Source organism: Danio rerio, chromosome 7, assembly GCF_052040795.2.
Source record: "Danio rerio strain M-AB ecotype USA chromosome 7, GRCz13ab, whole genome shotgun sequence".
Classification (NCBI taxonomy): Eukaryota; Metazoa; Chordata; class Actinopteri; order Cypriniformes; family Danionidae; genus Danio; species Danio rerio.
The window spans coordinates 11,993,642-12,006,824 of NC_141027.1; the positions used below are offsets into that span (position 1 = coordinate 11,993,642).

A 13,183-nucleotide genomic window follows, 5' to 3' on the forward strand; every position below is an offset into this window, starting at 1 on the left:
AAAGCCTTTGAATATTTTTCCAGACACATTTAGCTGCTAGAAGTTAGTCAGATCACGTTTATATGTTCTTCTTAATGCCAACTGTGTAAATAATCATCGATAAGATGCTTATGATAAGCCGTTGTTTGTTTACCTTCAAGCTTTGCGTGTGCCTGTGAAACAGCCTGTGAGCGCCTGCACACGCACATATTATGAACATCTCGACATGCGAAAGTGATCCTGCGAAAGTTGTTCACAATATTGATCATCCACAGAGTTTGTAATTTAGTCAAATGTTTACAAACACAAGCGCAGCCGTTTAAAGCTCATTTGTGGTGAATGATGTCAGAATTTACCGGTATTTTGGAATGGATGTGTGGTTGCTCTTTTCCGGAAAATGTCCGTAACGTCCTCGCCTGTGTGAACAGCGCTTTTTTGAATATACCGGTAAAGTCGTTCCGGAAATTTTCCAGATATTTACCGGTATCACTGTGTGAAAGGGGCTAATGTCTCAATGGAATTTTTTTTTAAGCAATGGCGGCTCATGGAGTGTTAGCACTTACAGCTGAGTCACAGCTGAAGACGACTGGTTTTACACTTTTGAAAATTACAAAGTGTTTAAAAATAAGATTAAAAATAAAAATAAGATGTTTTAATCAACCCAGGCTCAGTGTGGATATGTACCCAGGTCTACAGGTACGTCCGAAATTGCATACTTATCCACTATTCTACTCCAATTTTATTTATATTTTTTGTTTGTACTAAAAAAAGTGTAAGTAGTACTCTAAAAATAATAAGTGCACTTTAAATACCTGGATGATGCACTCATTCGACCAGTAAAATGAAGTGTGGAATGACGGACACTTCACACACTCAATGACCGCAGTTTTGCTCATGTAGCGGAAGAGGCGGAGCTATCGGGCACACATGTTGGATAACTTTAAGCGAAATTCTCCTATTAGAGTGATTATAATGCCTCCCGATGGAGAATGCGGTAACACATGCAGGTATTATTTGGTACTTTGTCATTTATTTCACTAATTTTGCAACCGTCAAAACATCATCTGGGAAACTAATTGAATTGAGTGTAAGTGCATGAGTGCATAGTGTATAGTGTATAGTGTGCCATTTGGGATGCAGCTTACGATTGCACAAAATATGTACTAAAAGCTATGTCTATTTTCAATTAATATTTTTCGCGAATCCAACACAGGCCAATGTATACACTTGATGATCTCAAACTTCTCTTGTGTGTGCCATTTGCGTGTCCTCTTCTCGCGTAAATTCACCACACTCAGAATTAAAGGTACATCTGTTTATGGGGTGGTACCTTTCTGTCACAGTTTGTGGGAGTGTGTATTTTTGTGCTTTCTCCCTCTCTGTTTTTGCTTGTCTCCCTTTGCTATCGCTCTCCGTCTCCCTCTCCTTGTCTGTCATTAGCTCTTTGTCTCACCCTCTCACCTTTTGTTCCGCTATTTTCTCTCTACCATGATTGGATCCCAAGCCTGTCACTCCTCATTAGGGCATTTCCTCGTGGACCAATCGGGCTTCGTTCCGCAGACACCTTGTTTTACAGAGTGCTGTGTGTGTGTGTTGGTTTGTGTACGCTTGCTTATGCTGTATGCTTTGTTCCGTGTCTCTGAATAACTACACCAAAGTAAATTAAGTCAGTATGGTTAAAGAGTTTATCATTCCTTTTTGGGAAAAAAGGGAATAGGATACTAAGTCGCACGACATACATTTTGCCTGTAGGTGTATATACAGTTCAGAAACACTAGGTAAGTTGGTGAGCGCCGCATTTTGTATTTTTGTTTATTATTTCAGGGAGTTCATGTTATTGCCGTCGCAAACGCTAAAGATTTCGGTTTCTTTTTCACATTTTGATTTTCATTAGTAAGTTTAGAGGAGGATCTTGTGTTCTAGTTTAGGTGGCTTTTGGTTTTGTTTAATTCTTTGCTTGGCACCACTCTAGTTCCTTTTCCCCTGAAACTTTTGGTTTGTTTGCGTTTTTTATGCATTGTACAAAGCACACACATGTAAGCCTCTCTTTTGTTGGCTTCATGCGAATCCACCAGAGGCTTCACTTCACTGTTAAGCCTGATTTATACTTCTGTGTCAAACACCGGCGTATGCTACGGCGCTGACGCATAGCCCTTCGCCGTGGCCATCGCCGTCACTGACGTGCACCTCTCAAAAAATGTAACTACACGTCGCAACGACGCGTAGCATAAGCTCTGTGATTGGTCGGCTTGGTAGCGCTGACGAGTCTGGGCGGGACCGAGAGGCGCGCGAATGGCACGACGCCGCGCGAGCGATTGTTTACAAGTGTGGAGTCCCGTGAAGGAGCTCCGGATGGAAAGTTTTGTTTTGTGTTTACCTCATAGTTAAAGTTGTTGCACGTCCGCCGGTTCCTGCCTCAAAATGAGCGAGTTTGAGCCACTTGTACATTCCGGAAGTGTTCAGGAAATGCAAAAAAGCAGCGAAGAAACTCGACACAGAGGAACATTTACACCTCACTGCCAACTAGCGTTTCGGAAGTGTTAATGCAGACCGGCAGAGACAGCGCGCAGAAGTATAAATGCACAGCCACGCGCGTTGCCTGCGCCGTGGGTTACGCCGGTCACCTGACGCAGAAGTATAAATCAGGCTTTATGTGCCAAGTGAAAAACAAATAATTAAATGACTCACTCAGACTAATCTTCAAGAAGAGCCCACGCTTACCTCTTCTGTCATGCTTTCTGGCTGACTTGAGATTGCTTTGCTTCTGTCTCCCCGCTATCCTGATCCATTCGCACAGTTTCATCTTCTCGAGATCTCTTTTAATCAGGCTCATTTACTCGTGGTTTTAACAAATGATAATATTCGTGACTGCCTCTTTGCCATTTTGAAAATACAAATATTATTTATTTATGTTGGCCAATATTTCACTTTAAACTATTCAAAATCTCAATGAAAGTCACTTTTTAAAACTTTTTTTCATGGTTAAGAGTTGCTGGAGGAAAAATCATGTCCCGTAAATGCAATTTCAAGAGTTCACACTTAGCTGATGATTGATAGTAAAGCTAGTTTGGCATGCTGTCCCGGGAGAGAGCCCTGAGCTCATAAGATCCTCGAGCCCTCGGCTCCCTCCCGTTGCAAGGCGAGAGGGGAGTTTGAGCTCAGGTAGATCTCGATGACTTCCCTTCTCGCTTGTTATAGCTAAGTGTCGGATATGTATACTGAAAGGTGTACTCAGAGGTTAGCTAATGTATTTTGATTAATTATTTAGAGTGCTTGTTTTTGAACTGTGGGAGGAAACCGGAGGACCCGGGAAAAAAACCCACGCGACAACAGGGAGAACGAGCAAACTCCGCACAGAAACGCTGTCTGGTTTGGAAAGGAATTAAACCAGGGGCATTCTTGCTGTGAGGCAACAGCGCTAATCGCTGGCCACCGTGACGCCCGTTTGAAAGGAGGGAAAGTAGGGTTGGGTGGGGGGGTTTCTTCAAGACGAAGATATTGAGATGAGAAAAGTCTGGTCATTTATATTGAGTTAAGGATCGTCTGATTGGATAATCAGTCATTAGCTAAAGTTGGAACAGCTGCGAACAATCATAAGCACGTGATCCTCTCGAAATTTGTTTATGAATAAACTTCACTTAAAAGCATAAATAAGCTCACTAAAGATAACTCACAATAAACGGAAAACTGCTCATTTACTGATAATATTTTACATTTGATTTAAATTATGTCAACTCAACACACACACAAGCTGTGAAGCAAGTTACCTTGTTGCCTTGATTTTAAGTTGACTCAACTTTTTTTTTTTTTACCATGAGGATAAGGACTGGAGTGAGTAGAGTGTTAGGAATAGGGAAAAGGTGAGTATGCAGCAGATGTGCTCGGTGGGAACGGATGCTGAAGCTGAGTGGAGTTATGACACTGAAACTCGCAGCGACATTAATAATTGATCAAGACCACTCTGACTGTGAACTCATTAGCTTTCACACACTAGAGCTGCAAACCAATGGCTAAACAACAGGCTAAGCACAGGACTAAAACACACACACACACACACATGTGGAAGATCATAACATGAGACATTTTGATCACACTTTACAATAAGGCCCCATTAGTTCATGTATTTGCTAACAGGAACTAAGAATGAACCATACTTGTACAGCATGCGTTGTTAGTCATAGTTAAAGCTAATTTCAACATTATCTTATGCTGTTACCATTTAGCTTGCTACGTACGTTTGCAGACTTGAGACGTAGAGATGAGTTGACCGCGACGACAGGGTTCAAGTCTGGCAATGAACGATTCCAGAAATAGGTAAAACAAAAGGCAAAAATAACAGAGTGAGAATGAGGTAAAATCTGAAAATGTGGTAAAAATCAGGCTGCTGCGAGGGCTTTACTTTTTCTGAATTGTTTTGAAAACACTGTCGTTGGGTTTAGGGAAAGGGGGGATTGGATCAATTTCAACATTAACTTATGCACTGGTCACAATTTATGATGCTTTGTTAGTTTATGTGCTTACTAATACTAACTTGTACAGCATTTAGCATAACATTTAGCATTATTAAAATCCAGTGCTTATTAACATTAGTCAATGCACTTTGAGTTAACATTAACCAACAATGAACGACTTCATTTTCACTAACTAATGTTATTAAAGATGATTAATACTGTAACAACAGAACTGTTCATTGTTTGTTCATGTTAGTAAATGCATCAACTAACAATAACTTATTGTAAAGTGTTAGCAATGCATTTGAAGTTGAGCTTGTTTAACATTATTCAATTAATTTTTATTTGTATAGCGCTTTTACAATGTAGATTGTGTCAAAGCAGCTTCACATAGAAGTTTTAGTCAACTGAAACTGAGTCAGTCCAGTTTTCAGAGTTCAGTTTGGTTCTGTTCAGTGTGGATTAATTTTCATAATTTGTTCATAGTGTATATAAACAAAAGATATTAAGGCCCAATCCCAATTGTATTTTTGTAAAATTCGAAATATTTGAAAATTTGTCGCTTGTGGGGTCTGAAAAGTTACTAAATCTAGCGACAAAGTCACTAAGTTGGTAACACTGTCCACCTTTGCCCTTTAAACCGAGTGTGAAGGGGAAGGGCTTTAAAATTTACCCCTAAAAATTGGGAGAGCACTACAGCATCTGCACACGTCATCATATGTCATTGCGATCTCTTGATGATCACGACTGCTGTTGTTATTCCAGTTGTGTTATTTTTTGGTATTTGTTTTCAGGAAATCACTAAAGGCATATATTATGTTATCATAAGGATCTAATGTGGCAATAAGATCGTAACTGTATTTACACCATGGCCATATTCATTTATATAAACACACCAAAAACAACATTAACATTATAGCAGACACTGTAAAAAGCTCATTCCCAGCCACTAGAATTTCTGACAGGGTATTTTAGTGTCATCGAGTGTCAGAATTATGTGGACTGCTATACAGGAGTTATTAATATGCATTATAGATCGCAAAATTTAGCAGTTTTTATTTTAGTGTTTTTTTTAAAGAATGACAGAAAAACACAAACAAAACGTAAAACGTACTTGTTTGTTGTAAAAATTCGTAATAATGACAAAAAATGCTGATTTGTGGATCCCCTTACTTCCGGGTGCTGCGATCCTGCTGTTTCCTTACCCCTTAGTTTTGAGTTTTGTCCTGAAAAATCTTCGTTTGAAGTGCTATTTCCTCCTTCTCCTTAGGCCTACACCTTCAACAACCTTATTCTTGCGAGAACTTTGATATTTCTCGTGTTTTTCTTTTAGGAGGACCCTGGTTATGAGGCACTGGTTATTATGACAGCGCTCACTACTTGAACGACAGGGTAGACTTAATGCTGCTAATGTCATCAAAATGGTTCCACGGCCCACCAGGTATGCTGTCAGTCATGTTCAAGACATAAAATCAGCATTTCAGCTTTTCATTATACCATCAGTTTTAACAGTGTATACTTGAAATGACAAACTTAGAGGGGAGGAGAGTCTATGAGGACAGCTGGAAAAACTTTGATGTGACTGATTTGCAAGCCTACATTGTGTTGGTCATTTTGGCAGGAGTGTACAAGTCCAAAGGAGAAGCAAAAGCAAGCCTTTGGAAAGCTGACACTAAAAGGTCATTATTTTCAGCCACCATGTCTCTAAAGACATTCCATGTTTTCTCCCATATCATTAACTTTGATAACAAGAAAACAAGGAAGGGCAGACGAGAGCAAGATAAACTCGCAGTAATGCAGATGGGATAAAGGGGTCCAGCGATTGCCAGTTCTTTACAATCCAGGCTTCCACATCACTGTGGATGAATGTCTGGTTCCATTTCATGGACGCTGTTCCTTTAGACCAGGGGTGGGCAAACTTGGTCCTGGAGGGCCGGTGTCCTGCACATTTTTGCTCCAACACTAATCAAACACACCTGAACATGCTAATCAGTGTCTTAAAGATCACTTGAAATTTATAAGCAGGTGTTTTTGAATAGAGTTGGAGCTAAACTGTACAGGACATTGGCCCTCCAGGGCAGAGTTTGCTGACCATTGCTTTAGACAATCCATGCCCAGCAAACCATGTTTGTTTTTCTTGGTGTCAAATTGACCCCATGCATAAGTGTGTGTGTGTGTGTGTGTGTGTGTGTGTGTGTGTGTGTGTGTGTGTGTGTGTGTGTGTGTGTGTGTGTGTGTGTGTGTGTGTGTGTGTGTGTGTGTGTGTGTGTGTGTGTGTGTGTGTGTGTGTGTGAAGTTGAGGTCAGAATTATTAGCCCCTTGTTTATTTTTTCCCCAATTTCTGTTTTACAGAGAGCAGATTTTTTTCAACACATTTCTGAACATCATAGTTTTAATAACTCATTTTTAATCACTGATTTATTTTATCTTTGCCATGATGATAGTACATAATATTTGACTAGATATTTTTCAAGACACTTCTATACAGCTGAAAGTTACATTTAAAGGCTTAACTAGGTGTGAAGATAGTTGCGCTTTGGGTTTGGTGTGCATGGACACTGAACCAAATAGTTAGCTGGACTGTACCAAAATGCTGAGGAGCTTTCCGGGAGACAATTCGGGACATGGGCGGGAGATGGGTCTGAAATACGGAAGATTAGTGGGAAGAAACTGAAGTGTTTGCATGTAAGGTAATTAGGCAAGTTACTGTATAATGATGGTTTGTTCTGTAGCCGATAGGGAAAAGATTGCTGAAAGGGGCTAATAATTTTGCCCCTAAAATGGATTTAAAAAATTTAAAACTGCTTTAATTGTTGCCAAAATAAAATCAATAAGACTATATCTGGAAGAAATAATATTATCAGACACACTGTGAAAATGTCCTTGCTCTGTTAAACATTATTTGGGAAATATTTAAAAAAGGAAAAAAAAAAAAACACATGGGGGCTATTAATTCTGACTTCAACTGTAAATGTATGTATTTGTAAATATACTTTTCAAATTTTAGGTGAAACAGTGAGTTTGTAAACTTGTCTATAGTAACGCAATACGTTATTTATATTAATCTGTATGTATAAGGGGCAGGAAGAGGGGGGTTGGGAGTGGAATGTGGGGGTATTTATTTCAAAGTGTTTTAAAGTAGTCAACAAAAACATCAATTACCTGACACTAAACTTTTAACGAAAAAAAAAAAAAAAATCCTATTTTGGAGGTTTTAAATTGCTGGGGTCAAATAGGATATATGCCGAGCTAGTGCTGTTCCCATGCTGATAAACTTCCGGTGACCTGTTATGGTTAGTTTTTTTTTCTATTTTAAACAATACCTTTTACAGCATTGATGTTGTAATGTAATTAAAATACATTCAGTTAAATAAACTTTGGCATTCATTTAGTTGCTCAAGCGCAAAACGAGACAAAAAGCCGATTACACGCACGCGTCCGTCAGAATCGGCAGTCTAGCGCAGAAGCTCCATTGAATATACTGGGGTAAAATAAAAGCTCATATAATAAAGACATGGCAGGGGGAAATGTAATTTAATGCAGTGCTTATTGTACAATCTGACACCCACTTTATTTCAGATATCACTCAGCCAGTGGAAATCGCTGGTTTTTAAAGAAAACAGGCCTTAAACGAGCCGTTTTTGCAATGGCAAACAGTTCACAGGAAGCGCTTAACCCAGGTTACTGGCAAATTAAAAGTCCTATTAGCATGCTTCGGCATATACCCCATTAACCCTAGTGGATAAAAGGTGCTAGCAGATTTTAGAGCAACAGGAGGGTTAATTCATTAAACAACAGTGGTTTGTTCTGTAGAAAATCAAAAATATATATTTCTTAAGGGGGCTAATAATATTGACACATTGATATTGTTTTTAATAAACACTGTTTAATTCAAAAAATAAAAACTGATTTTATTCAAGCCAAGCTAAAAGAAATAAAAAAATGAAGTGGGAAAAATACTGTGAAAATGGATATATTTGAGGAAATGTGGGCTAATAACTTTGACTTTAGCTGCATATGTGCACTCACAAAAAAAAAAAAAAAAACATATGCACATAATTTCAGGGCATAGACATATGACACAGAATGGCGATGAGCTGAAGAATAGAGAAGTAAAGTTTGAGCAGTGAGTCTGCAGTCACGGGAGAAACGAGGAAGAGTGTGTTCAGAACATCCATCGCCTGCAGATCCGCTGCCCTGCTCCGCTGAAGGTCTCCGTCTTCTCCAAACTTCTCCAAACTCCTGCAACTCGCTGCCGGCGCTCACCAAATGTCACCTTTCATGCCTCCGACTTCAGAGTTGGCAGCGATTGTTTGTGAAGCCACGGATGTCAGCTGTATAAGCAGAGCTCAGGACTCAATGTTGCGGATGCTGGGAACTCTTCTGTCTATATTTACATCAGCCTCTCTGCCTGGAGCTGCGCGTCAGCCTGGCTTATGTAAAAGAAAAGAGGGCAGAATCAATAAGCGCATGTTACAGCGGGATTCTGGGTGCTGTGAGTATGTGAAACTGCGGGAAAGCTTTCTGACATTAATATATTAATATATACAGTCGAAGTCAAAATTATTAGCCCTCTTGTGAATTATTTTATTTATATATATATATATATATATATATATATATATATATATATATATATATATATATATATATATATATATATTTCTCAAATGATGTTTAACAGAGCAAGAATTTTTTCACTATTTCCTATAATATTTTTTTCATCTGGAGACAGTCTTGTTTGTTTTATTTCGGCTAGAATAAAAGCAGATTTTAATTTAAAAGTAATTTTAAGGTCAATATTATTAGCCCCTTTAAGCTATATTTTTATGATTGTCTACAGAACAAACTATCGATATTCAATGACTTGCCTAATTACCCTAACCTGCCTAATCTGGTTAAGCCTTTAAATGTCACTTTAAGCTGAATACTAGTGTCTTGAAAATATCTAGTAAAATATTATTTATTGTCATCATGGCAAAGATAAAAAAAAATCAGTTATTAGAAATGAGTTATTAAAACTATTATGTTTAGAAATGTGCTGAAAAAAATTTTCATTAGTTCAATGTTCATTCAAGCTGAACATTCATTCATTCTCCTTTGGCTTAAGCCTGATTTATACTCGACATGTCTGCTAGTTCGTTTGAGTGCGTGCTTGCCATATGATGTCATTGTGGAGTTTGCAGTGGTTCGTTTTGGGTGCACTCGACATGATTTCAGCCAGCAGAGCACATGATTTTGTTTTTAACTTGAGCAAACAGTGCGCAAGGCGAGTTGAAAATGAAACATTTTCCAGAGATCCGCATCCGCTGCGTAAAAACGTCCTGGATAAGTTGGCCGTTCATTCCGCTGTGGCGACCTCGGATTAATAAAGGGACAAAAGGCTGATTTATACTTCTGCGTCAAACGGCGGAGTATGCTACGGCGCTGACGCATAGCCCTTCGCCGTGGCCGTCGGCGTCGCTGACGTGCACCTTTCAAAAAATGTAACTACACATCGCAACGACGCATAGCGCAAGCTCTGTGATTGGTCGGCTTGGTAGAGCTGACGAGTCTGGGCGGGACCAAGAGCCGTGTGAAGAGTGCGAGCCTGATAGAGCCGTTGTTTACAAGTGTGGAGTCCCGTGAAGGAGCTCTGGATGGAAAGTTTTGTTTTGTGTTTACCTCATAGTTAAAGTTGTTGCACGTCCGCCGGTTCCTGCCTCAAAATGAGCGAGTTTGAGCCACTTGTACATCCCGGAAGTGTTCAGGGAAACAAAACAGCAGCGAAGAAACTTGACACAGAGGAACATTTATACCTCACTGCCAACTAGCGTTTCGGAAGTGTTAATGCAGACCAACAGAGACAGCGCGCAGAAGTATAAAGCCTGGTTTATACTTCTGCGTCAAGTGATCGGTGTAACCCACGGCGCATGCAACGCCCGTAGCTGTGCATTTATACAGCTACACGCGTTGCATGCGCCGTGGGTTACGCCGGTCACTTGACGCAAAAGTATAAACCAGGCTTAAAGCCTGATTTATACTTCTGCGTCAGGTGACCGGCGTAACCCACGGCGCAGGCAACGCGCGTGGCTGTGCATTTATACTTCTGCGCGCTGTCTCTGTCGGTCTGCATTAACACTTCCGAAACGCTAGTTGGCCGTGAGATGTAAATGTTCCTCTGTGTCGAGTTTCTTCGCTACTTTTTTGCATTTCCTGAACACTTCCGGGATGTACAAGTGGCTCAAACTCGCTCATTTTGAGGCAGGAACCGGCGGACGTGCAACAACTTTAACTATGAGGTAAACACAAAACAAAACTTTCCATCCGGAGCTCCTTCACGGGACTCCACACTTGTAAACAATCGCTCGCACAGCGTCGCGCCATTCGCGCGGCTCTCGGTCCCGCCCAGACTCTTCACCGCTACCAAGCCGACCAATCACAGACCTTACGCTACGCGTCGTTGCGACGTGTAGTTACATTTTTTGAGAGGTGCACGTCAGCGACGGCGATGGCCACGGCGAAGGGTTATGCATCAGCACCGTAGCATACGCCGGCGTTTGACGCAGAAGTATAAATCAGCCTTAAGCCGACCAGAAATAAATGAATGAATATAAAACACTTTTTCAGAGATTTTATCTGAAACAGGAACGCCTGTACAGACATCTTGACCAGATGATCAATAATTCTTGCCTAAAAATTGCAACAGCCATGAGAAAGGAGGAAAGTTTTTGTTAAAAGGTTTGGAAAAACCTGAGGGGTGAGTTTGTTAAAGCCAAAAGAGGTCATGGCAAAAGTGGAGACCCAGGTACACAATTACAGAATTAGGTTTTTCCACCATTCATAGAATTTACACTGATGTATATGCTTATTTTTGAATTAAAACGATTTAATTGTTACAAAATTATAAATAAGGAACAAATTATTTCTTTGATAACTGGAAATTAATATTTGAACCTATCGGTTTACAATATTCTGATGGCCTGTTTTTCTAGGCTTTATTGGTGATAATAGTCAGGAATGTTGGACCATTATTGCCTTTTTAGCATAAGAAGGTGACAGAAACTAGCCAGACAGTAATGTGTGAATTGTGCAGCGGGCTAAATCTAAAAAAAAATGTCAGTATTTTTTAGTAAGTGTACTTTTTTTTGCTTTTATTCTTGCCATAATAAAAAATATATTTGTAGAGCAACTCATGTTCTGTAGTCATTAATATTTAAATACACTTTAAAGGTAAAACTGTCCGAGATTTGAACAAAAGCAAGTGATGCATCAAAGTGTCATTTAAAAATCTTGAATGGTTGTAAAAATATTTATAATCGTAAATAAAATTATTAAAATAATTTAAAAAAAAATTAGTTTAAAAATCTTCAATGATATTAATGATATGACTCATATCCGGAAACTTCTTACTTCTCTGTCTATCCGTCTGGTTTTACAGTCAGTTTCTTTTGACCGCGGCAAGTATAATGCTGTGTTTATACCAGACGCGGAAGAACAAAATCGGCATACTTTCAGGTTGCCCGAGCTTTGCGCATGCACACTCGAAAGAAACGAGATCACGACACCAACGGATAATGATCGTCATATTGACTGTTACACTTTTCCCGTTCAAAACTATACGAGTGACATTACTTGTGTTTTCTGCAGAGTTTGTTCTTACTGAATCAGAACTCTAACTGAAACAGGATTCTAAATCAAATGCAATTCTTGAAACAGAACTTCAACAGAAATGGAATTCCAATGACAAATGTAGAACGTTCTTACACATATCATATGACACATGTTCCATATGTAAATCTGAGAACATTCCAAAAACACTTCCACAAGGAGACGCTAAGATTTGGAGTAAATACCTCCTTTACCAAAGGTGACCTTTCTCTTTTGAGGAAATTCAAAGGTAAATGAAGAGAAGGATCCTCCGAGAAGTCATTTGAGTAAACTAATTATCAGAGCTGAATTATTCATCTTCCTTCAAGAGCACTAGTGGTGTGAAGGTCAGGAGCTGTAAGAGGGATGATCATCTGTTTATTCTCTTCCTCACATACTACCACATTTGAAGATGATGATGATGATGTCATACGAGCACTCAGAGTTTCTGTTCATTAGCCAAGCAGTGCTGAGATTGTTAGGCTTCATCTACAGAAGATGTGAAGATGCTCTGAGGAAAAACATCCTGCTGTCAGTTCATTTGGACATAATCAGTATATTTAACTCCTCATAGCTTACAGGGGAAAAGAATTTAAGCATAAACTATTAAATTATTAAAATGAAAAAGTAAACTATTACATTATTAAAAAGAAATTCCAACAACCTTGTATTTTTAACATTTTATCAATTACCCATTAGTTTTCACTTTAATAACCTGGAATATAAATGAAAATTTAAACTTGATATTACCAATTATGCCATTGAAAAATATATTACAATTTTATGCAAAACAACAGAAATTATTATCACTGTTGATGTTGTTTATTATAATAATAATAGTAACTATTTAATTTCTTATTTAGCTTTCTTTAGTTCTTAGAAGCAGACTGAATGGGCATGCATTTCCAAAATAGCTACTACGATTACAACTACAATTGACATTTCTCTTCTGATTATATATATATATATATATATATATATAAATATATATATATATATATATATATATATATATATATATATATATATATATATATATATATAACTAAAAATAAATCTAGAGAGTTTTGAATACATTTGAGCGGCAGTTATGTGGGCGCAAATGGTTGATGCTAGAGATCAGA

General features: G+C 38.7%; 1 pseudogene; it reads left to right on the plus strand.

The window, feature by feature from the left end:
* Positions 1-657: 657 nt before the first annotated feature.
* On the plus strand, positions 658-6,396 carry LOC147835918 (uncharacterized; annotated as a pseudogene).
* The last annotated feature ends 6,787 nt before the right edge of the window (positions 6,397-13,183 follow it).